Genomic DNA, 25,543 nt, shown 5'->3' on the forward strand with positions numbered 1-25,543 from the left:
GCAAAATCGCCTGTTCCTGTGCTGTATTGTCCTATGTTCTATGAAAATGAATAAGGCAAAGTTCTCTACTCAGAAACTGGTTAGAATGTGGACTCATTTTTGAACGGAGGAATAGTGACCCAATAACTCAGATACATTTCGGGAAAAGAAGAGCATTAATATTTCTGGGAAAAATTAATAGGATGATGTCTGGATAGGGTTAAATAAAAGTGAAGATTTGTGTAAAGCAAAAAGAATGGCATTGATTTTTATCTTCCAAAATTCCCCGTGGAATGGATTATAGGAAAAGTAACACCACTGTTCTAGATAGGTTGAAGGAAGTAAAGAATTTTAGATCTATTAAATTGACATTTGTAGTAGGAAAAATGCTAGAATTTATTAATAAGGGTAAGGTAACAGTACACTTGTGAAATAACAGTAGTATTAATCAGTGTCAATATGATATAATGGAAGAGGAATGGTATTGTATAAGTATATTAGAATTTAATTTTGATAAATGTGAAGTGCTGCATCTTAGTAAGGAAAATCAGGGCCTGACTGACACAGTTAATTGCAGGATCCATGGGAACATTGCCGAACAAAGAGACCTAGGCTTGCAGGTGCATAGCTCCTTGAAAGTGGAGTCGCAGATAGACAGGGTGGTGAAGAAGGCATTTGGCACACTTCATTAGTCAGAACATTGAGCACAGGATTGGGATGTCGTGTTGCAGCTGTACAGGACATTGGTGAGGCCTCTGTTGGAATACTGTGTACAATTCTGGTTGCCCTTCAAGAGTGAGGTTCTTGTTAAATTCGAGATGATGCAGAAACGATTTACGAGGGTAATGGTAGGATTGGAGGGTTTGAATTATAGGGAGTGGCTGAATAGGCTGGAGCATTTTTTCCTGGTGTATTTGAGGCTGACGAGTGATCTTATCGACGTTTATAAAATCATAAGGAGCAGGGGTATGATGAATGGCCAAGACCTTTTTCCTAGGGTCAGCAAGTCCTAAGCTAGAGGGTATAGGTTTAAAGTGAGAGGGAAAAGATTTAAAAAGGACCTGAAGGGTCATGGAGGGAGTGTGATTCTCTAAGGATTGTGGCTAGCTTTGACTATCTTCCAAGCGCATTATTGTTTCCCTGTGCAATTTATCAGCTCTGAGTAAGAGGTGTCCTTCCACAAGTGCAGATTTTGTGCTATTTCTGCTTTCCTGACTGCTACTGACTGTCTTAGGATTCCTAAATCAGTAATGTTGTTCAGAGGGTAAAATAATTTTCCCCTTGAAATTTCTTTTATTCTGGATTCTCTTCACTATTTGGTATTTTGCATTTTAATTAAAAAGCCTACTGTTGATTGCCCTGCTGTTTCTCCCCAATACCACTATTGGCACTTGTGGTGTTTCTATGTTTGGGTAGTACAAATCAACCAATTCTCTTTTCTACTATTTTTAAAGGCCAAATTAACATCTCGTTAGACAGCTCCTGATGGGGTACTGTAACAAAAACACCAGAAAATAGTTAAAGGAAGTTTGTTAAAAATGAAGAGAAACTTACTTAAAAAAAATAATGTTATTCAGTGTGATGGTGCAGCCGAGCTCCTGCGGTGCTCATTAAAACCTTCTATTGTGCAACTGGACAATACATGCTCTCGCTTGATGTGCACTGAAATACAAGAGAGAGACAGGAAGTCAGGCACTGTGACACCCTCCATGACCCGTTAATGGCCACTTTGGCCAAGCCCAGGAGAAGACCCACAACGAGGCCCTCTGTCTTGACCGCCCTCCCCACAGGTGGTGCCCTTGGATTAGGTGCATAGGGCTGAAGTGCAGAATTTTAGAAGCATCCACTTCAAAAAAAAACTAAGGAGAGGCTGCAAGCAAAAACAATAAATGTGAAAAACCATTTCGTCCAAACTCAAAATTAGATGTGGCCTGTCTGCAGTTATGTTTTCTATGCTGAGTCTTGGAACCTTTCTGATTGTCAGTGGCTGAATGTTAAGAGAAGATGAACTTATCTTACATATCAAAATAGTTTGTTGGATGTTAGCGATAAGTAATTTTTAGACATAACTATGAAAAACTATGTGGCTCTGTGGAGTTGTGAGAAGCGTATTTGTCCTCTTTCAAAATCATGCAGGTCTCTTACCTTTTTCCATGCAAAGGCTTTGAGATGTCATCAGAATGGGTGAAGCTTGACGCAATGTCAAGGTTAGCTCTGCAGGGGATCCCAGTACTGAAGTAGGCTCCCCAACAGGTCAACGATTCCCTCAGACCACTCTTTTGAAGCTTTGGCACCCACCCTGGAAAATCCAAAACCTCTAGAATAATACAGAAGTTCAGCAATAATGGACCAACAAAACTAAGTCAAAAGCACCTTACCCAGAATTTAGATTGCAAGCCCTTTAACTGGGGCTTAGTTCAGGGCCCCTCAATCACAAAACACTTGTTCAGTTAGAACTGTTCAAGACAACATTTTAACTAAATCTATCCATTTGAATCTATCCTGTTTGAAGTCTTGATCCACCCACTCTGCATGCTTATGTTTACAGGTAGCCTATCTGCAGTAGTGTTCTCTGAGGGCATGCTGTGTGGCTTGCCATTGAAGTTATAAGAAAGATGCATGCACACCAACTTCCTCAACCAGGCCAACATCCCCAAGGTCGAGGCACTGACCATTCCTGATTGGTGATACTAAGCTGGACACATCATCTGCTTGACCAATACAAGATTCCCCAAGCAGGTGCTGTACTCCCATCTTTGAAATGGCAGGTGAGCCCCAGGTGGACAGAGGAAACACTTCAGTGATACCTTCAAGGCCTCAGTGATGAAATGCAACATTCCCATTGAAACCTGGCCATCTCTGGCCTGAGACTATCCAAAGTGCAGGAAGACCATCCGAGAAGGCATCAAGCACCTCGTGACCTGCCATCGGGCACAAGCAGAAGCCAGGCGAAAACAGAGAAAGGAGCGTGCTGTCACACCAACATCCCACCCAGACCTTCCCATGACCACCTTCTGCCCCAAGTGTAACAGAGCCTGTGGTAGCTGCTTTGGCCTGTACAGCCACCTATGGACTCATCCTGATAGTGAAAGAGGGTCATCCTCGTCTACAAGGGGCTGCTGATGATGATGAAGAAATGTTCTCGCAAACCATTTTTCAGTTCAGATTCTTCACAGTGCCAACAGCAGAGGTGACACATAGGTCAATTTTGTAGCATATGAAATCAGCAAGAAGATAGCATATATAGTATAATGTCAATCAGTGTTGTTTACTTTGGCAAGAAGAAAGCAAAAGCAGAATATTCTTTAAAAGGCAATAGACGTGTAAATGCCGATTTGATTCAGAAGGATCGTGTCTCCTTGTATGCAAATTCCACAATAAATCTTGTAATTTAGAGTGCAAATATGCAAATATAGTATAAACTGAAAGGTGTGGAAAAAAGTTCAATTAACACCACTTGCCAAGAGTTGCAGAAGTTTAGCAATTTTTAGCTCAATGTAATTTTTATCTTTGCTTCAGAACTGAAAAGGCACTCATGAAATAAAGATATCTTCTAACTGATCATTCTGCATTGTCACTGTTTGTTCTTCTTGATCGCTCTGAAACTTTTAACATATTTTTCTATACTTTCCTTCGCCAGTGTCTACAATCCATTGTCATATCATGATAACTTCCTTCCCTTTGACTTTCCTGGGAGCTGATCTGATTGTGAAAGTTTATTTTTAGGAGTTGAACATTCTAAGTAATGTAGCCTTAAACATACAGCTATACCTTTCAAGAGTGAATCTTTCCAGAGACACGCTTGCATGAGCAATGAATGGTGTAAATTTGGAATTATTTCAAGCAAATTGAGTTTTATCTGAGATTTATTGATAATTTTAGGCTCAAAATTTGCAGGGTATTGTTAACCAAATGTACAAAAGAATGTAGGGCAAAGACAGACACATGGAGTTAAATGATAGATCAGCCACAATCTCACTAAATGTAGGAACAAGCTCAGGAGTCCGAAGAGTCCATTCTATTTTTATGTTCAACTGTTATTACACAATTATTCTTGGCTCCCTCCTCTTCGTCATTAACACGTTGCCCCTTGGCAGTATCATCAGAAAACACATGATGTTCCTTTATTTTCATCTGTCCATAGGGTGTGGGTGTCTCTGGCTATGCCACTGTTTATTGTCCAGCCCTAGTTATCTCTTCAGAAGGTAGTGGCAAGTCATCTTCTTGACCTGCCACTGTTCATTTGGTGTAGGGCATCACATAATGCTGTTAGGGCAGGAGTTCTAGGATATTCACCCTATGACATGAAGGAACTATAATATGTTTCCAAGTGAGGATAGTCTGTCATTTTGAGGGAACTTGCCAGGTTTTCTCTTCTCCTTCTACTTGGTATTGGCCGTGGGTTTGGAAGGTACTGTCCAAGGAGCCTTGACAAAATTCTGCAGTGCATCTTGTAAATGGGTAGACACTGTTTTTGATTTGTTTTATTTGATTTGATTTTATTTATTACCACATGAATTTTGTTATAAAATACAGTGAAAAGTGTGGTATAGCCTTGCTACCCTGCAGCACCATCTAAAAACAGAAAAATAATCCAAAACATAGTATATAAAGGCAGAAAAATAAAGCAGTGAAGAAAATTATTCAGCTTTACAGTCCTTCTTGTTAAATGCTCTGCCATGGACCTGGTGGCCAGGCATGAGGCCCCATCACCATGCCATTGCTGCTGGAATAGAAGTAGCTATTAACTAATAGAAGTAAATACATAAATGATCTGGAGGAAGGTATAGATAGTCTGATTAGCAAGTTTGCAGATGACACTGAGATTGATGGAGTAGCAGACAGTGAAGGGGACTGTTGGAGAATGCAGCAGAATATAGATAGATTAGAGAGTTGGGCAGAGAAATGGCAGATGGAGTTCAATCCAGGCAAATGTGAGGTGATGCATTTTGGAAAATCCAATTCAAGAGCGAACTATATGGTAAATGGGAAAGCCCTGGGGAAAGTTGATGCACAGAGAGATCAGGGTGTTCGGGCCCATTGTATCCTGAAGGTGGCAACACAGGTCGTTAGAGTGGTCAAAAAGGCATACGTCATGCTTTCATCAGATGGGGTACTGAGTACAAGAGTTGGCAGGGCATGTTACAGTTGTATAGGACTTTGGATCGACCACATTTGGAATACTGCATACAGTTCTGGTTGCCACATTAGCAAAAGGATGTGGATTCTTTGGAAAGGATGCAGAGGATGTTCACCAGGATGTTGCCTGGTATGGAGGGTGTTAGCTATGAAGAGAGGTTGAGTAGATTAGGATTATTTTCATTAGAAAGACGGAGATTGAGGGGGGACCTGATTGAGGTCTACAAAATCATGAGGGGTATAGACAGGGTGGATAGCAAGAAGCTTCTTCCCAGAGTGGGGGACTCAATTACTAGGGGTCATGAGTTCAAAGTGAGAGGGGAAAAGTTCAAAGGAGATATGCGTGGAAAGTTCTTTATGCAGAGGGTGGTGAGTTCATGTTTAAAATATTCAATAAAATATTCAATAAAAATTCATATTTTTTATGCAAAGAGTGAGCTAATTTATGAACTGAATCAAAAAGATATCAGGAAATGAAACTCGTGCGGGTACTGTACTGCATTTGTACTGATTATTGACAGTGTCTCCACTTCTTATTTGAATAATTTCTATGAAAGAAAGCTTCAAGCGTAAAATTTGACCTCTTATTATGAACTCAGATGCAAAGATAATTTTTGTTTTCATATATGCATTACCAAACAGCACATCCTGAAAAAAAGATTTTCCACATAAAACATGTTGATAGTTAGATTTTAGAATGCCTCAGAAATTTAAATAAAATTATTTTAAATGGCACTAAAGTTTTCAGAGAATATGAACTCACTGGGCATGTGAATAAGTAACACTTCAAGATCAATAAATACTCCTTGCATGACTTTGTAACATTACCCTAAAGAATGCAGATGCTGCAAATATTTGGGCTGCTATTAACATCAGCAGCAAGTGTGTTTACATTTCAGGCTGAAATAACACTCATTTGAGGTATCCAGTAGCTTTGCAACATAATACTTAAATTCGAGGAACATAGGCACAGTATTAACTTATGTTCTCCTTGATGTGCAATAAATTAGTAGGTGTAAGTATGTGATTATCCATTGCGTGAATGTCTGATCCAGTTACACCGTCATGCCAAAATTAAACCAAAAGGTTTAATGTATCTCCTAACAGTAGCATTAAGAATACTGTTACATTTTCTTCTAATCAATTTGCCAATATACCCATCACCCTATTTGACTGAAAACGAGTAATCTGAGACAAGTACATACATTTAAAGAAAATAAAACAGATGTTACTGTCTTTTGCTGCTTAGTCCTTTTTTCAATTATTTCTATCACAGCTTTTTGGCACTGAATTCAGAAATCTACATGTAAGCATTATATGTGTTAATATTCATATTTGGAAGAAAGTTAAATTCTGCAGTTTTACATCAGGTTTCTCATCTTTCCCTGAAGACATTGATTCCTGCTAGAGTGCGGTACAGTATCAACACTAATTGCTTTACATCTTATGCTAATAATTTTTCTTGTCTGGCCATCAGGAATCACTGTCACTATTGTCGCTAAATAATTTTTATATCAAGTCAAAATAATTTCAGATGCTCATTGATTAAGAAGTGGAGGTCTAAAGTTCAGGAAGCTAAAACCAGAATCAGATCGCTCTAAGAGAACCAAGTAATCTTTAATTTGTCAAGAATTTACACTACTACAAAAGATAGATTTTAAAATATGTATTCTGTTACAGTACTATCATCTGAGTGATACTGAAAGATTATGCCCAATGTTAAGATTGACTGTTATACTATTCTCAGCTTAGTGCCCTATAGCAGATTTGATGTCATGGTTGTTCAAGGGGACTTGGGTGTGCCTGTGCAAGGAATCCAGAAAATTAACACACAGCACCAGCAAGCAATTAGGAACAAAAAGGACATGTTGGCTTTTATTGCTAGGTATTTTAAGAATGGGATTTTTTTTTTAACAGTCCAGTTACAGTTAAACAGGTATTCGGTGAGATCACATCTGAAATAATGTGTGCTAGCCTTGTTCTCCACATTTAAGGAAGAATACAGTTAACTTGAAGATAGCACAGCGAATACTCACTGAACTGGCCTGTAGGATGAGGGGGTTGCTATATGATGAGAGGGCCTATATTCCCTGGTTTAGCAGATTGGGAGATAATCTCATAGGGTAGATGCTAAGAGATTATTTCTGCTGTTCACAGAGCCTATTACATGGGGCTAAACGTTGAGGAGGAGAGATGCAATCTCAGGAGAAGGGGTTGATCATTTAGAACTGGGATGAGGAGAAATTACTACACTCAAAGTGTTGTGCTCTGACTCAAAAGGATTTGGATATTTGTTCATATGCAAGTTGATACATTTACAAAATAAAAACCGAAAGAACTGTGGATGCTGTAAATCAGGAACAAAAAACAATGTTGCTGGGAAAGCTCAGCAGGTCTGGCAGCATCTGTGAAGGAAAAAACAGAGTTAATGTTTCAGGTCCAGTTCTGAGGAAGTCACTGGACCCGAAACATTAACTCTGTTTGATACATTTGCAACTGATATAGATAGATATTTGAGGCTGAAATTTTCAAGGAGTAGCAATCACATTCAGATTGCCACTCTATTCAATTTTTAGGTCAGTCGAGGGCTCTGTGTTTCTGACAGGAGATCTCGATCAAGGCTTCTTCAAAATTGTAGAGCATTGTTTATGTTGAATAGGTTCCTCGTAAAGCAAAATTATTGATAGAAATCAAGCCATGCTCCCATTGTGATGGCAGTCATTTGTCATATTCTTTGATTAAATGTCTAGCATAACATGTAGCCTTTTTGACAGGTCCTGTGAAAAGGTTATATGAATTGTAAATGGGACATTACAGTGCCTGGTTGTAGATTGGGTGCTCAGTAAAGAGGTTACTAGGTGGGTAGAAATTTGGGAACCAATTATGTACAGTGTGAAGTGGATGGGATTCCAGGTAAGTAAGGTGCTAGGGTGCAAGGGGGGATGGGGCCACTTAAGTTATGATGGTGTGCTTGGGGTGGATGTGAGATATTGGATCTGGTAAGATTGAATCAATCTAGTCTTCTTATTCAATGCTCAGAATGTGGTCTCCTTTACATTGGGGAGATGAAGACTGGGCAACAGCTTTACAAAACACCTCCATTCCCTCTGGCTTTTTGGGGAGGCTGCTGTTGGGTTGCATTGGAGAAGTTGGGGAAGAGGCTGAAGGAGGGAGGGAGTTGGCATGGTCATGTGCAAAGGGAGGGGATGTTGGCTGCTGGAAAGTATCAAATCCAGTAATGGGGGATAGGGCCAAGTCTCAAGCCGATGGTGTTTTATCAATTACCAGGTAGAGCAGAAGGTTTCAGGTCTAGTGGGAAAGAGTCGGGGGCAGGTCCCGGGTCTCAGAGGAATGTTGACACTTGCGAGTTTTGAGAAGATTTATAGCTCAGGTTGAGGTTCTGGATGTGAGTTTGATTGGTGAGCTGGAAGGTTAGTTTTCAGACGTTTCATCACCATTCTAGGTAACATCATCAGTGAGCCTCCGACAAAGCGCTGGTGTTATGTCCCGCTTTCTATTTATCTGGTTTGGTTCCCTTGGGTTGGTGATGTCATTTCCTGCATTGGTGATGTCATTTCCTGTTCTTTTTCTCAGAGGATGGTAGATTGGCTCCAAATCAATGTGATTGTTGATGGAGTTCCGGTTAGAATGCCATGCTTCTAGAAATTCTCGTGCGTGTCTCTGTTTGGCTTGTCCTAGGATGGATGTGTTGTCCCAATCAATGTGGTGTCCTTCCTCATCTGTATGTAAGGATACTAGTGATAGTGGGTCATGTCCTTTTGTGGCTAGTTGATGTTCGTGTATCCTGGTGGCTAGCTTTCTGCCTGCTTGTGCAATGTAGTGTTTGTCACAGTTCTTGCAAGGTATTTTGTAGATGACGTTCATTTTGCTTGTTTGCTACAACAAGCAAAACGAACGTCATCTACAAAAAAATACCTTGCAAGAACTGTGACAGACACTACATTGGACAAACAGGCAGAAAGCTAGCCACCAGGATACATGAACATCAACTAGCCACAAAAACGACATGACCCACTCTCACTAGTACCCTTACATACAGATGAGGAAGGACACCATTTTGATTGGGACAACACATCCATCCTAGGACAAGCCAAACAGAGACACACACGAGAATTCCTAGAAGCATGGCATTCCAACCGAAACTCCATCAACAAACACATTGATTTGGAGCCAATCTACCATCCTCTGAGAAAAAGAACAGGAAATGGCATCACCAATGCAGGAAATGACATCACCAACCCAAGGAAACCTAAACAGATAAATAGAAAGTGGGATATAACACCAGCGCTTCGTCGGTGGCTCACTGATGATGTTACCTAGAATGGTGACGAAACGTCTGAAAACTAACCTTCCAGCTCAGTGAGCAAACTCACATCCAGAATGTTGACACTGGATCTCAGGGCATAAAGCTCTGAATAGGGTTGTGCAATGTAAGTTGGCAGTGCCAGTTGAATATTTACTCAAGAGTTAGGCTAGGTGTTTAAACTCTAGGTATAAAGAAATTGCCTAAAGGAATCTTCAATTTCTTGGGAAATTCCTTCAGAGGCTGCTGCACTGGAGATTCCACGGGATCATAATGCACAACATAATGCAGAAGTGATGATCTGATCATTGGAAAATCTGGGCAAAATGAACTGTCATGATAATATTGAATGATGGAACAAGCATGATAGATTGTATGATCTCATAGTTCTCATGAACTTGTACAGCTGGAAAAATTTGTATGCATGGTACACAGAATAAACTCATGTAACCCCATCTTCCCATGCCAATTTCATGTTATAGATATAAATAAGAGTTGTTTATATGGAAGGTACCGGTCTAAGTTGTTCTCTCATGAGGTCCTCCACCCTAAAAATTCAGCATTTTTCATTGATCTGAACAATCCATTGTTTTAAAATATACATTTTTCATTGGTGTGATTTATAGTTGAAGAATCAAAGTATTTTCTAATTTTCAAATCCATTGGCCAAAATATTAACTTTTTGTTTGAATTCACTCATGGGATTTGGGCATTGCTGGCTGAGCCAGACCTTATTGTTCATTTCCATTTGCCCTTGGGAAGGTGGTAATGAGCTGTTTTCTTGAATTGCTGCTGTGTGTGAGCTGTAGGTAGACTCACAGTGCTGCTGGGGATGGAATTATGTGAGATCCACTTAGTGCTTGGCTCTTAGATAAGAGAAACGGCACTGATTAGTTATGGGTTATAAATATGGGACAAGTAAGTCATTAATTTTATCATAAAGAGGATAACCCCATTTGATAATAACGTGTCTGCACATGCAATGATCTTTGGAACATTTTATTCATCTACTTTCAGGAGACATTTGAATTCACCAATCTAAATTCAATTTCAAAGTAAATGAGCTCCAATTTCCAAGACATTGTTTTTATTATTTAAATGCGTACTTTAATGAAATTTTCTAACAATTCAATGAGACAATGGTTAAAATTCATATAGACTGGTCAATATAATGTCAATAAAATAGATAGCTATGAATCATGGGCAAACAATGGCCTAACGGTATTATTGTCAGATTATTAATCCAGAGACCCAGGGCATGGTAGATGGTGGAATGGCAGACTACCATGGCAGATGGTGGATTTTGAATTCAATAAAAATCTGGAATGAAAAATTAAATCACCATGAAACTGTTGTCCATTGTCAGAAAAACACTTCTTGTTCACTAAGGAAATCCGCCAACCTTATTCAGTCTGGCTTACCTATGACTCTAGATTCACAGGATGTAGTTGACTCTTAAGTGCCTTCTGGACAGTTAGGGATGGGCAATGAATGCAAACCCAGCTAGCTACACCCACAACACATGAACGAATCAGAAAATCTCCCATAACTGATGCTTTTTGTCCGAAGGTGGAAATTATCCTCTAGAGGTAGGATCAGGGACACATTTTCTTTGTGAATTTTTAGAACGTCTTTGAGGGGGAGCAGTATTTATTGACAGAAATGAATGCTAAGGACACTGGCTTCACTTTCAAATCGATCAATCAATCTTCAATCAATTTCCCACATTTGAAAGGTATTTTAGGGGAAATGCATTTATTGAGTTTGATTTATATTTTGTACTGGTCAAGAAGGAGCCCAGTAGCCTACATGAACAATTTTTCACTTGGCTAAAAAAAAATTGCCACAATATGTTTACGTCATCAGTTTTGGAGACACTTGATGAAGACTGGATTTGGAATTCCACACAAAACTACTGACTTTGCTTCTCTAATTTTATCCTGATACATGGATTTGCAAGTTAATGTAATAACCAAATCTGCTGGTCAGGCTTTTTGCAGAGCATATGGGAACAAAACCTGCTGTGCTGGCAAAATGCCTGCATATATAAGTTGTTCCACAGACCATTGCACGCTTCTAGTGTCCAACCACCAAGTCTCTCTGTCACTTGTGCTTATTGCGGTATTCATGGCATTATAGTGAGACTCTGAAAGATATTTGTAATGTCGAATTAGTGTTTTAGACATTCCATCTGGTTTAACATATTGAAATATAATTGTGCATTTAACTCACTGGAATGTAAGAAAACATCCTCGTTTAAAATGTAAAAGTTTTGTGTACTTCATTATTTAATTTTTAAGTGTGGGTGACTCACATCTCTTTGTTTTATAGTGATTGCTGAGTACATCCATTGCAGAGACAGACTCCATCGAGGTAAGAGAGCCTCAATGTAGCTAAAGAATATAATTATCAATAGAATCATTTTAACATTGAGCTTGGTTGTAAATGCTGATTATTTAATATACGATTCAGAGCTCATTCTTGACTCCCACATGGTTGTTATCCGAAGCCTTGCTGCAGGCAATGTTTTGGAAATTACATACACATGATATCATATATCAAGTCCAATGACATGATCACCAACTATGTTATCCTTCCCTCTGTTCATGATGTTCAGAGTTTTCCAACATTTGCTGTATGTTAATGTACACCTTAAACTATGCTGGCTGTTATACACTTGCATTTTTTTCAAAAAAATAAGATTAAATCTGTTTTCTAAGCACATTCTAAGAATTTTATTTATACATCAATTTTGTGATAAATGGCCTGAGGTATTCAATGTATATAATAATGAAAATTTAGACAACTGTACACATTAGATGATATGGGGGCAGATGTCCAAAGTCTAGTCAAAGAGATGGTGTAGCAATTTAGAAGGGGAATTCCAGAGTTTACAGCTGAGGTAGATAAGGAACAAAGAACCATTATAGTACACCTGAGACATTCTCTCCCAACCTTTTGTTATTTTTGTGGTTGTAGAGAACAATATTGTGTGAATTTTAAAATTTAAAACCTTACTTCGCTTTGCAGTAAAGTGAAATTTAAGCTGAATGGTTTTGAAAGAGAGTATCATTAAATATTGACAATGTGTCGGGTATATTCCAGCTGGAATCTGACAATATAGTTCACCACAATTACATAATTTATTTAAAAATATGCATTTGTGGCAGGAACTAACATCAAAAATTAATCAAAGAGGAAAATCAAAAGATACATTAAGAGGAGAGGTGTAAAAACAAACTGGACTAACTATCTATTAGGGCAGAGAAGGTTGAGGGGATACAATATCTGAAATTTGTTAAGTTTTCAGATGGTATAGTCTGCAATATTGACAAATAACTATTTCTTTATACATTGCTTGGGTAGATAATATGGGAATATTTCAACATTTTTGTGCAAGTTGTTCATAACATCTAACTTAATTTGATAAAAATTCAAAAAAGAAACATCCAAGTTTTTAATTGCTTAGATCGCTAATAAACATTTTTTTAAAATGCAAAATCACAAGGAAAATCTAAACACTTGTCTACAGTGTTCAAATAGTATCTCACAAATGTGTACTAAATATCATGCTTTTTAGCAATGACTATTCACTTTTAGCAATTTCTAATTCACTGACTGTCTGATGGTTTGTAATTGACCCCAAATTGTTAATTGTTAACATTTCTATTTAATTTTAGGTATTTTTAATTCATTCAGCATTTGGAGATAGGTTGAATGGTGCTGTAAAACATCTGTTTCTGAAACATTTATGGAGTGTTTTTTTGTCACACTTGTTGATTTTCAGTTTATTGGGCATGTACTTCTTCTGATTGAATTGTATCAGTCTGACATGAATTTGACATGAGTCTTAAAGCCAACAGGAGCAGAACTATGTGTGGTAAGTTAAATTGATATCACAATGAGTGAATTCTTGTATGAACTGTATATCTAGAAAAAATAATTTGTGCGTTACTTAATGGATTGCAAAGCTTGAGCAAATAAGCATTTCACACTATTATGTATACAGCTTCAACGTTGCAAATAGATTCTGCCCCTTGAGCCTGAAATAACAAAATACATATGAGAATCAGTCACCCTCCACCTATAGCCTGTGGATTTGAAAACCTGAAAGCAGTTTATTTTTTCAAAGCAGTAATTCTAGCTGAAGCTTTAGGTTTTAATGCTTACAATCCTAAATCACCTAAATGCCTACCTACTTCAGTTTTTTGTCATAGCCTAAATTGAATTTGATGACGCTAGAAATGAGACAATGTGCTGATCAGAAACCATCTAAAATCATTGTCATTTTCATTCACAGTAAATGCATTTATTTTACTCGCTTATGGTATACCAGTAAATATAGTCAGCTCTCTTGGAATACAGAATTTTAGTGACCTCCCTCTCTGCTGTTCCAGTTGGAAAGAGCCCATTGCTAAAAGGGTCATGGCCACACCACATTTATCGTTACTTGTATCCCCGTCCTCCGAGTGGTTGAGGCTGCAACAACTGGTAAATTTCGGTGAGAACCCCTTTAATAGAGCAGAGATGTGTGACACACACTTCCGCACTGAATTGATGCAGGAGAACTGTTCCCTGAAGATATGGCAGTCCTGTTAAAAGTCTTTCTGCCCCTTTTTTCCTTCCTCTTCAGCAGTTTGGTCTGCTCATGTGTCAAATCTATTCATTCTTCTTGCTATATGGAAGACACGTGAAATACAATCTACTGCACACATGACTGAAAGTAGTGGTCATGAGAAGAAACAAAAATACCGAAGTCACCACTTAATCTCAAAGCCAAGCACTCTTTGTAGGCTCCGGATGTTTGAAATAGCGGTGCAATCATTAACCACTTGCAAATGCCACCACAGACAATAGAAATCTATCAGAAACTTAGCTTAAAGTAGTTGATGACTTCTTTAATTAGCACTTTTGGCCCAAATTGTGGAGAAGCTAAGGGAGAGTTTGGGTAGACGTTGGGAGTGTAGGTGGGGGTTGGTGACTTCCTGCTGCTGTGCACGTGTTCAACTGTAAAAGGTTAACAAAGAATGCTCAGGCCAAAAATGGCAATGCTGCCACCAAATCAGACATATGTGCTGACTGACATCACAATCTGCCTACTCTACATTCTTCTGCCATATGCTCCCTGTACCCACAATAATGGCAAATGTTCAGCTGAATGTTTTGAAAATTATGTTTTTATACATTGCCATTGCATGAATATCAAAAATGAATAGATGTTTAGCAGTGATTGAAGTTATTCTGATTACAGATCCAGATTCCAAATATGAGATTTAAAGGAAAGCACCAATCAGTTTTGTTTTGTTTATAAATGTTAAAAATGTCCAAAATTACATTATGAATACATTATGAAGTTAACATTGACATCACTGCATCAGTAATTTTCAAAAGTATCCACTGAACATTTGCCAATTGACCTTGAGATGGATGCTTGCAGAGTGCAGATGCTCCAGTCCCTGAGTCTGCCTTTGGTCTCCTTGATGTAGAAGAGACCACAACGGGAGCAAAAGATTTAATAGATAAGGTTGGATGAAGTGCAGGTGAATCCCAGCAACATCTGGAAGGATTGTTTGGGGCTTTCGGACGGACTCTGCCCCTCCTGATCTGACCTAATTTGTCCATCTTCCTACTCACCTATGCACTCCCATGGACAAATCACAATAACCCCCTACCTGCAACTGTCTATCACCATCTCTCCTCCCCTTGCCCCCACCACTCTCCCTCTGTTTGTTGCTGGGCTACTCTTCGCTCCACAGTCCTGACGAAGGGTTTTGGTTGACTTTCCTGCTCCTGTGATGCTGTCTAACCCGTGCTTTTCCAGCCTCACATCTATGGACTCTGGCTTCCAGCATTTGCATTCCTGTTGTCTCCAAGTCCCTGTAAAATTATTTATTTTTGGGCAGTTGTTAAGCAACTGCATCAGATTGATTGCTAAATTTTATAAAAAATTCTTAAAAATAATCCTTTCACCGTGGCTCAGTGGTTAGCACTGCAGCCTCACAGCACCAGAGACCCAGGTTCAATTTCAGCCTCGGGCAACTGTCTGTGTGGAGTTTGCACGTTCTCCCCCTGTCTGCGTGGGTTTCCTCCGCGTACTCCGGTTTCCTCCCACAGTCCAAAGATGTGCAGGCTAGGTGGATTGGCCATGCTAAATTGCCCGTAGTGTTCAGGGGTGTGTGGGTTCTCAGGGGATGGGTCTGGGTCTGGGTGGGATGTTTGGCCGAAGGACCTGTTTCCACACTGTAGGGAATCTAATCTAAAATTCATGGTAGTCCAGCTTCAAACACTGTCCCATGTGTAAGTCCAATCTTCAGTTTACTCTTTGTAACTATTTTCTGCTTGCCTGTCTGTGAAAAATCTTCAATATAATTGTCACCAATGTATTGAAATAATTAGTTTTCAGTGATCAGTGCAGTGATATAAAGTTGATGCTTTAACTCTTTAGAATTCTGTCACAACTCTGACAGGAAGAGAGTGCTGGAAATTAATCCCCACTATCCCATGGACCATGCATAATGCAATGTATAATAGATCAATTGAATCTTGAGTTGCTTAGTCTGCCTGATTTTGATTACTGTCTACAATAAAAGGAAACACACCAGGTGTCATCAGCAAACAAGAAAGCAAATTATGTTTATTGCAGATAAACCTATCTGTTAACAAGTGACAAATAGATTACCAATGACTCATACACAAACTTAAACTGTACTTCTTTTAAATTCCACATTCACAAATATGACAGGCAGGACAGACAGTTCTGCAGAAATATCATGGTGGAAAATATTGACCAAAAAAGAATAAATTCTGTGTATCAAGAATTCAAACTTCCCACCAACAGCTTTTAAGGTTAAGTTGTGGTTTCTCAAAACTGTCGCACTCAGACCTCTGGAAAATCTGCAAGCCAAGCCAGATCTCTCTATCTTTCTCTCTTTCTCACTTCCTCTGAATGGCGACCATTCAATCAGTCGGTCAGTTCCATAATGAGGTAGCTGATCAGGTTGGGCTTAGGCTTTTGCTTGAGTTAGATGTTCTTCTTTTCAGAGTCTTTAAGTTGTTTCTTTAATCATAGAGTAGGAAGAGGGGTGTGGAGGTGGAGGGGTTGTGGGGGAGAGAAAGAAAGAGAGACCCATCTTAGCTTGAAGACTTTCTGGGGTCTGAGTGCACAGATCTGTAAAAAAAACCTGGAACTTAACTCTATATATACCAGACACTTAATGCCAGTATCAAATCCAGCTTCTGCAAAAATTCCATGATCTTGTGTGACCAAAAATGAAGACCACACTCTTCCATTTTTGACCTTCAAGTTGAAAACAAAATTGATTAATTATCTGCAACACAGTAATACTTCAATTTCTCCCCATTTATAACTCTAAAGAATTACATGTATTCCTTCTGACATAAAGCAAAATATGAGGAATGATGCTGAACAGATTTCAGTGCATGCATTTATGACCTACATATGTTAGAACCACTCCCTTTATTGTAGCAATGCATATCTTTTCAGAAAAGATTTCCAAGTTAATTCTTTATCTTGCTTTTATATTTTAAAGAAAGCAAAGCTCCAGTAATATCATTTTTGCAGTGGGTTTCCTTTAGGCTGTACTCAGTAATTTACCACTGAAGTCATGAGTTTCAAAACTAAATGGGTTTTTCCATATCAGCACCTGCTGGTCTGTGATTATCACCCACTTCATGTCATTCATGAACTTAATATTGCCCAATTGGAAGAGTTCAGCCAACAAATATGGCACTTACTTAAAATGTCATAAATGACGTTGGCCCAGGTTTTGTTGCACTGTGCTGGCCCATATATAATTGCCGAGAATGTGCACTGGAATATCCCTGTCGACCTAACATTAAAAAGTAAATGCTTTAATAGAGCATATGGAACCTGTGTGAACCAGGCAATTGACTGGTATCACCTGCACTAGTCATTGACGAACAGCTCATCATCTGAACCAAGAAATATTAGCACATTTAATTCATTTTCTAGGCACATATAGAAAATTAAATAAAGGGAAGGAAAGAGATTGGATTGAAAGATACAATAAACAGAAAATATAAGACAACACGTTTTTACTTATAAAAATCTGTGATAATATTCAAAATCTAAAGGATTGAGACTCACACTTACAAATCTTAATTTTTAAACGCAAACAGCTTTGTCAGTTTTTAAGATTTGTATTTATACTGAAATGAATAAGCCCTAACCTTTTATGCCTGGTGTATACCGTACCTGTGAATGAAGTATAGTAATCTCACTACATACAGTTTATTTGAATGCAAGTCAGTAGGTGAAATTCTGTGACTGCACAGGCTTTAAACAAGCAGAGTATTTGAGAGTTATTTGCTGGTTTTTACATGTCCTGTCCAATTCCATGTGAAAAGTAGTGAGTGCTGTTAGTCTGATTCATTCTGTTCCTCTGTATCCAGCGCATTAACTCTCAGGAATTGTCGACACAGATGTATGCTTGATGCTGCATCATAATAGCTTGAGTCTTTCAGATAATAAAAAGGCATTCTCAGAAGCTGTATGATTTAAAGGCTTCTCACGTAAGGAAAGCTCTCACATTTCTAATTCTGAATAATTACTGCTTTATGGAATGGTAACGTGCAAGACTGTGCAACAAAACGTACACTGGCTCTGATGTTTTTGTGTCCACGATATTTTTATTTTCAGGAGTTTTATCTGAGGAGGTGAATGGACCTGGATAAGAAATTTAGAACTGCAGCAGCACTGGAAATGAGTGGGATGAACAGCATCTCAGCAAGTTACTGTTGGCATGGCCATTCTGGCACCCCTGACTGGGAAGAGTGTTTGTGCAGGTCTTCCTTGCATCCAGCTGTGGCTGGGTCTGGCCACCCGAAAGAACCATGTTGCCTGATTTGAAGCACAAGCTTTGATCATACAAGTCCATTTGTTATATTGCTTGTCACTCACCAATGAACAAGCTTCAGCTGTGAGAGGAGCCTGACACAATCACTCCAGGCATCCAATGTAGAGGAAAGGTAAGTTAGAATAGGAAATCCAATTTTGAAGTCTCTAGAAATATGGCAATGTGGTTTTAGAAGTGTTTTTGTGGGTTCCTAGATATGTCAGGAAGTTCTGCTGCATCCTCATAGGCAGGGCAGAGCATTCATTGACCTGTCCACTCAAAAGCTGCAGGAAGAGTGAGAGTTGCTCTGGGCCTGCAATACAACATCAGGATGGAGCAGAGAGGTTGCATAGAAGGTGAGTTCTGCATGAAACAAAATGGAGCAGGCTCCTTCTTACTCATGGACAGTGTCAAGAGGCTGTTTGGCCCATCAGCCAATGTCCCCAGCATCTCAGTGTGCAACTTTGCATGACCTAGCAAGCCTCTCAGAATGAGAGTACTTAGGATCGGCAACAAATACCAACCTTGCCAATGATACTCACTTCCAATGAGAGAGTAAATAAATTATGAGACTGTATCAGTCCATAGTCTCTTTGCTATATTACATTTCCAAATGCACAGTAGAGGTTCCAGCAAAGCAGAAGCAGAATTTCAAGAAAAGCCTGGCTGAATGGGAAGAAGCTCAGAAAGAAGTAAAAGCCAAAGTCTTTTTCCCAAGGTAGGGGAGTCCAAAACTAGAGGGAATAGGTTTAAGTTGAGAGGGAAATATTTAAAAGGGACCTGAGGGGAGTTTTTTTTCACACAGAGGGTGGTACATATACAGAACAAGCTGCCAGAGGAAGTGGTAGAGAGCCGGTGCAACTACAACATTTAAAAGACATTTGGACAGGTACATGGATAGGAAAGATTTAAAGGGTTATGGGCCAAATGCAGGAAAATGAGACTAGTACAGTTTAGGAAAACTGGTCGGCATTGATGAGCTGTACTGAAGGGTTTGTTTATGCACTGTATGACTCTCTGATTCTCTAAGTCTTTACACTGAGTATTATTACGGTTCAATTGAATACAACATCCCACAAAGAAGCTCTGAATCAACTGGTATAGAATCAGTCACGTGTGTCATTTCTGTTTTTGGTCATTTTACAATTTGTTACAAATGACTATTCATGTATATTCTGTACAACAAAGAATGATTTAGAAACTGATATCTCTTATCTCTTATGGGCAACAAGCCTTCAGAAAGGCCAAGAAGGCAGCTCAGCAGGACAAGAGTGAAGTCCATTCTGCCTAGCTAGAGGGAAAACTAGCAATTATTTTAGGATAATAAAATGTGAGGCTGGATGAACACAGCAGGCCAAGCAGCATCTCAGGAGCACAAAAGCTGACGTTTCGGGCCTAGACCCTTCATCAGAGAGGTTATTTTAGGAAATGTATTAGAAATTTCAAGTTAATTCGATGAAATTACAATCTTGAAGTAATACTCTAAGTATTGAGGAAACACAGATCCAAAATATAATTTGATGATTTGGCTTTATTTCTAGCTCCTTTTTTGCTCAGTTTTTTCAAGCTAAATAGAGTAACTCAAAATTATACCTCTTTTGCTTTAGAGTGGTAGATATCCGTGCATATTACATGACTATTCAAACCATTTCAAATGATATTTTTGCTGTCAGTTATATGCCTTTATAACTTTTTTTTCCTAAACATTCACACCTTGAAGCCAATTTATGGACATATTTCTAAAATCGAATCAGTACCTGGTTTGGTGGTATTAAATACTCTTTGGCTACTCTCAATATTTAAACATTTCTTTGCATGCTCCTGTGTTAACTGTGCCATAAATGAAGTTTGCTAAACATATTTTTAAGTTGGTGCAAAATGCATTTGTCATTGAAAAGATCACATGCTTCTGAATCAGATATTCTCATGTGACCTTGGCAATCAATGCACTTCATAGACCATAATGTATGACACTGAAGAGTGTAAAATAGGAAATGTGGAGTAGCTGTGTAACTGTGTAAGATACTTACCTTGATACGTGGTCAATTGAGATTTCATATTAGATTATAAATAAATTCAAAAAGAACATGGGAACCTCTTGTTGTCACCCCTCAACCTCCTAAATTCCAGTGGAAAAAGGTCCCAGCCTATACAACCTATTTTTATAATTCACACCCTCCATTCCCAGCAGCATCCTGGTAAATCCTTTCTGACCCCTCTCCAATTTAACAATACGCTTCCTGTAGCAGGGCAATCAGAACTGCACACAGAAGAGGCCACAGTAAAAATCTGTACAGCCTCAATGTGATGTCCCAACTCCAGTGCTCAATGACTTGAGCAATGAATGCAGGTGTGCTGAACACTTTCTTAATTACCCTATAATGCAAATTTCAAAGAATTTATGAAGAATTGTAGATGATGTGAATCTCAGAAGTTGGTAATTTAGCTAAATTGATCTGAATTTACACAGGTAACCTGTGCTTCTTCTCCTGATTCTATTTAACTTTGTATTAGTTTCTTCTTCACCTGTTTAGTTAGCTTCCTCTTCCGTATATATGCTAATTTACTTTGGTACTCCTTGTTGTCGTGAGTTCCACTTTCTTACCATTTTTTTCAAAGAAGGTTTCTGTAACTTCCTTATTAGACTTATTGATGACTGCCTTCCATTTTGAGCCCAAACTTTGATGTGTATCATAAATGGCTGGACACATTTGCATCTACCTTATCAAACTGCTTCATGATTCTAAAGGCCTCTGTTAAGCCACCCCTTAGTCTTCTCTTTGCCAGATAAAAAGCCTCAGTTTCATTTCCATTTTATAAAAAGCATTCCTGTGATTCTGTGTCATTCCTATAGCATGAAGACCAGAACAGAGTTTTCCAAATCAGTCATTAGGTTTAAAGTAACTAATCAAAGACCCATAGAACTGCAGAGTCAGAAGGAAGTTAATCAGCAAACAATACTGCTACCAGATCTCTGAAAAGATCTACTAGTCAATCTCACTTCCTAGCCTCTACCCATACTTCTGCCAATGATTCCTTTTTCAGGAGCGATCCACCTCTCTGTTGAAAGTTATCTTCAAATTTTTCCCATACCCTTTCAGGCAGTATATTTCAGATCATAATAATTAACTGAAAGCTGAACATTTTCCTCATCTCCCTGATGGATATTTGGCATTTATTTTAAATACGGATCCTTTGGATACAAATCCTTCTGCCAGTCAAGGTTGTTTCTTCTGATCAACTCTATAGAAACCCCTCTTAAAGTTGAACAATACAACCAGGTAACCTTTTAACTTTCCTTGTTCAAATGGAGGCTAAGGAAAGAGAAGGAAATAAAAAAGAACTGCTGATGCTGGACATCAGAAACAAAAATAGAAATTGCTAGAAAAATTCTGCTGCTCTGGCTGAATTGGTGGAGAGAAAGCATTAACATTTTGGGTGCAATGACTTCTTCAGAACAGAAGTTCATTACTTCCCATCATCACAATCTGTCTACCTTAATAAGCAAGCTAAATCACACAGGCAGGCAGTCAGTAACTTAGAACTCAATACTTTCTGAAGTAGTAAAACAATGTAATTCATAGAGGCCGAATATCTCCATGTCATCTCCTTATTATTTCTCATTTTGGAGTTCAACAGAAATTTGCCAAACTGATTTCAGGAATGACAAGACTGATTTTTGAAGAGAAACTGGACCAGTTAGGATTATGTTCACTGGAGTTTGGAAGAACACGGTGGCAGGAGGGAAGAGGGGTGGTGGTGGTGCTTTCATAGAATCCTATAAAATTCCATGAGGGCTGGACAGGGTAAGTATAAGATGTTCTCAATGGCCAGGCAGTCAGAGCCAGGGGCTACCGTCCAAGGACAGAGAGAGTGGTCCACGTAGAACTGGGATGAGGAGAAATTTCATGACCCAGAGAGTACTGGGTCTGTGGAATTCTCTGCTACAGAATTGATTGATGCCAAAGCATTGAAACATGTTTCAAATATTTCTTATGACTAAAGGAATCAAAGGGTATGTAGAGGCAGCAGGATCAGGGTATTGAGTAGAATGATCAGCCATGATCATTTTGAATGGCGAGGCAGACTCAAAGAACTGAATGGCCTACTCTTGTTCCAACTTCTTATGTTTAAATGTAAATGCTAAAGAGAGAGAACACTAAGAAAATGAGCTAAAAGCTGTTGGTTGCATATGTCCACTTCAAGGCAGAAGCATCCAGTACAAATACTTGACTGTCACTGCGCACACAGTGACCTAGCAGAAGTATACAAGTTGTAGGTGGCCTTGAGCTCCAAAGTAGAGTATTGAAGGTCTGAGATGGTGACTAGCTAAGTCTATGAATCATAATTATGTGGTGAGGCTAGTGGTTTGGCAGTGCTGAGTTGGGTGGTTGAAGGATCATGCTGGTGGACAATGAAGAGATGTTGTGCAGAAGAACCAATTGCGTGCTGGTGCCACAGACATTTGGTGCACTGCAGCCACCATGTACATGCCCTGTTTTATCTATCAGATCAATGGGCCAACTAGTTTCTCATTGGAGGCGAATAGAGTTGGAAGTCTATTGTAAGTAGGACAACTTCGGGAAATTAATTGTTTATAAATACATGGATGCAAGTTAACTGCCTCTGAAGCATAAGATTCTGAGGTTTCCACTTAAGGCTTGAATGGAGAACCAACCAATTTGTATTTTCTCAACATCGAAAATCTGATTTTTTTATTTCTCAATATATTTAGTCACTTTACTTTGCATAACTCTTGCCACACACGGAAGAGGAAATGTACATGTATAATTATAGAAGGATGTGGGGTCTAATATTTTGTCATGCAATCTGTTTGTTCCTTTTATTTGTTTTCTCAGTTTTCATCTGTACTTTCTGTAATCTCCATAAATCTGTATGTTTTGATGCACCTGACATTAATTATTTTCTGCTGTTTCACATTTCGTCTCAAAGTCTTCAAACATTGTGGAACCCAGACTTACATGTCAATCCTTTTCCCCTCTTTTCAATGTGGCTGATGCTTAATTGAACAAAATCATTGGTTCTCAACCTACTGTTATTTTATATATTATTCTACCTCCAAAACTTTATTTTCAATATTCCTTACTTTCTCTTTTTTCTGTATAATAGTTTTATGTTTGTTTTTTTTTGTGTTTTTGTTAAATCATAATGTCAAAAAGAACCAATTGGAAGGATTCTTCCAATGTCAGTATGGGCTAAGCAGCAGCCAATAATGAAAAATGTTTTGACACAAACGTTTTTAAAAAGCCTCCCTAAAACATCAGGAGGAGCAGGAGTATCCTTTGGCTGTGAACATAGCAGGTATGGTTAGTAAATTTGCAGATGACATCAAAGATGGAGGTGTAGTGGACAGCAAAGAAAAATTACCTCAGAATACAACAGAATCTTGGTCAGATGGGCCAATGAGCTGAGGAGTGGCAAATGGAGTTTATTTTAGATAAATGAAAGGTGCTGCATTTTGGAAAGGTAAATCAGGGTGTGACTTATACACTTAAATGGTGAGGCCCTGGGGAGTGATGCTAAACAAAGAGACCTTGGTATGCTGGTTCATAATTCCTTGAAACTGGAGTGCCAGGTGGACAAGATACTGAAGAAGGTGTTTGATGTGCTTGCCTTTATTGGTCAGTGCATTGAATAAAGGAGTCGGGAGGTTATGTTGTGGCTGTACAGGACATCGGTTAGGCCACTTTTCGAATACTGCATGCAGTTCTGGTCTCCCTGCTATAGGGAGGATATTGTGAAACTTGAAAGGGTTCAGAAAAGATTTACAAGGATGTTGCTGGGGTTGAAGGGTTTGAGGTACAGGGAGAGGCTATATATGCTGGGGCTATTTTCCCTGGAGCACCGGAGGCTGAGAGATGGCCTTATAGAGGTTTATAAAATCAGGAGAGACATGGATAGTATAAATAGACCCTGGGGTGGGGGAGTCCAAAACCAGATGGTGTAGGTTTAAGGTGAGATTGGAAGGATTTAAAAGGGATCTAAGAAGCATTTCTTTTCACACAGCGGGTAGTGCATGCATGGAATGAGCTGCCAGAGGAAGTGGTAGAGGCTGGTTCAATTACAACATTTAAATGCCATCTGGATGGGTATATGAATAAGAATGGTATAGAAGGATACGGGCCAAATGCTGGCAAATGAGACTAGATTTATGTAGTATATCTGGTTGGCATGGATGAGTTGGACCAAGGGTCTGTTTCCATGATGTGCATCTCTATGACTCTATGACTCCACGATTTGTCCTGAGAGTTGTATTATTACCCACTCTAGCACTGCTCCTGAGAAGAAGATTTCAGCTCTTGTGCAAGTGAGGTCAGTGATCTAGCGAACGGATTATCACATGAGAGAGTTGCCTCTGGAGGCAACCTGGGTGTCGATTTCTCATGCACAAAATGTTACCAAGGCATGTGGATGACACGCAACACATCCTCACACCCTGCCCCCACCACAACCGCCCAAAGAGGACCCCCTCGTTCTCACACACCACCCCACCAACCTCCGGATACAACGCATCATCCTCCAACACTTCTGCCATCTACAATCCGACCCCACCACCCAAGACATTTTTCCATCCCCACCCTTGTCTGCTTTCCGGAGAGACCACTCTCTCCGTGACTCCCTTGTTCGCACCACACTGCCCTCCAACCCCACCACACCTGGCACCTTCCCCTGCAACCACAGGAAGTGCTACACTTGCCCCCACACCTCCTCCCTCACCCCTATCCCAGGCCCCAAGATGACTTTCCATATTAAGCAGAGGTTCACCTGCACATCTGCCAATGTGGTATACTGTATCCATTGTAGCCGGTGTGGCTTCCTCTACATTGGGGAAACCAAGCGGAGGCTTGGGGACCGCTTTGCAGAACACCTTCGCTCGGTTCGCAATAAACAACTGCACCTCCCAGTCGCAAACCATTTCCACTCCCCCTCCCATTCTTTAGATGATATGTCCATCATGGGCCTCCTGCAGTGCCACAATGATGCCACCCGAAGGTTGCCGGAACAGCAACTGATATTCCGCTTGGGAACCCTGCAGCCCAATGGTATCAATGTGGACTTCACCAGCTTCAAAATCTCCCCTTCCCCCACCGCATCCCAAAATCATCCCAGTTCGTCCCCTCCCCCCACTGCATCATACAACCAGCCCAGCTCATCCCCTCCCCCCACTGCATCCCAAAACCAGCCCAGCCTGTCTCTGCCGCCC

At 39.5% G+C, this 25,543-nt stretch overlaps 1 long non-coding RNA gene across 1 annotated transcript; it reads left to right on the forward strand.

The window, feature by feature from the left end:
• The first annotated feature begins 11,536 nt into the window (after window positions 1–11,536).
• LOC125463505 (uncharacterized) lies at window positions 11,537–24,949 on the forward strand. The gene is made up of 4 exons (XR_007249842.2): window positions 11,537–11,680; window positions 11,774–11,815; window positions 13,230–13,322; window positions 18,123–24,949. It is a non-coding gene; the product is annotated as an uncharacterized LOC125463505 (long non-coding RNA).
• Window positions 24,950–25,543: the final 594 nt, after the last annotated feature.

Source organism: Stegostoma tigrinum, chromosome 22 (genome assembly GCF_030684315.1).
Source record: "Stegostoma tigrinum isolate sSteTig4 chromosome 22, sSteTig4.hap1, whole genome shotgun sequence".
Classification (NCBI taxonomy): Eukaryota; Metazoa; Chordata; class Chondrichthyes; order Orectolobiformes; family Stegostomatidae; genus Stegostoma; species Stegostoma tigrinum.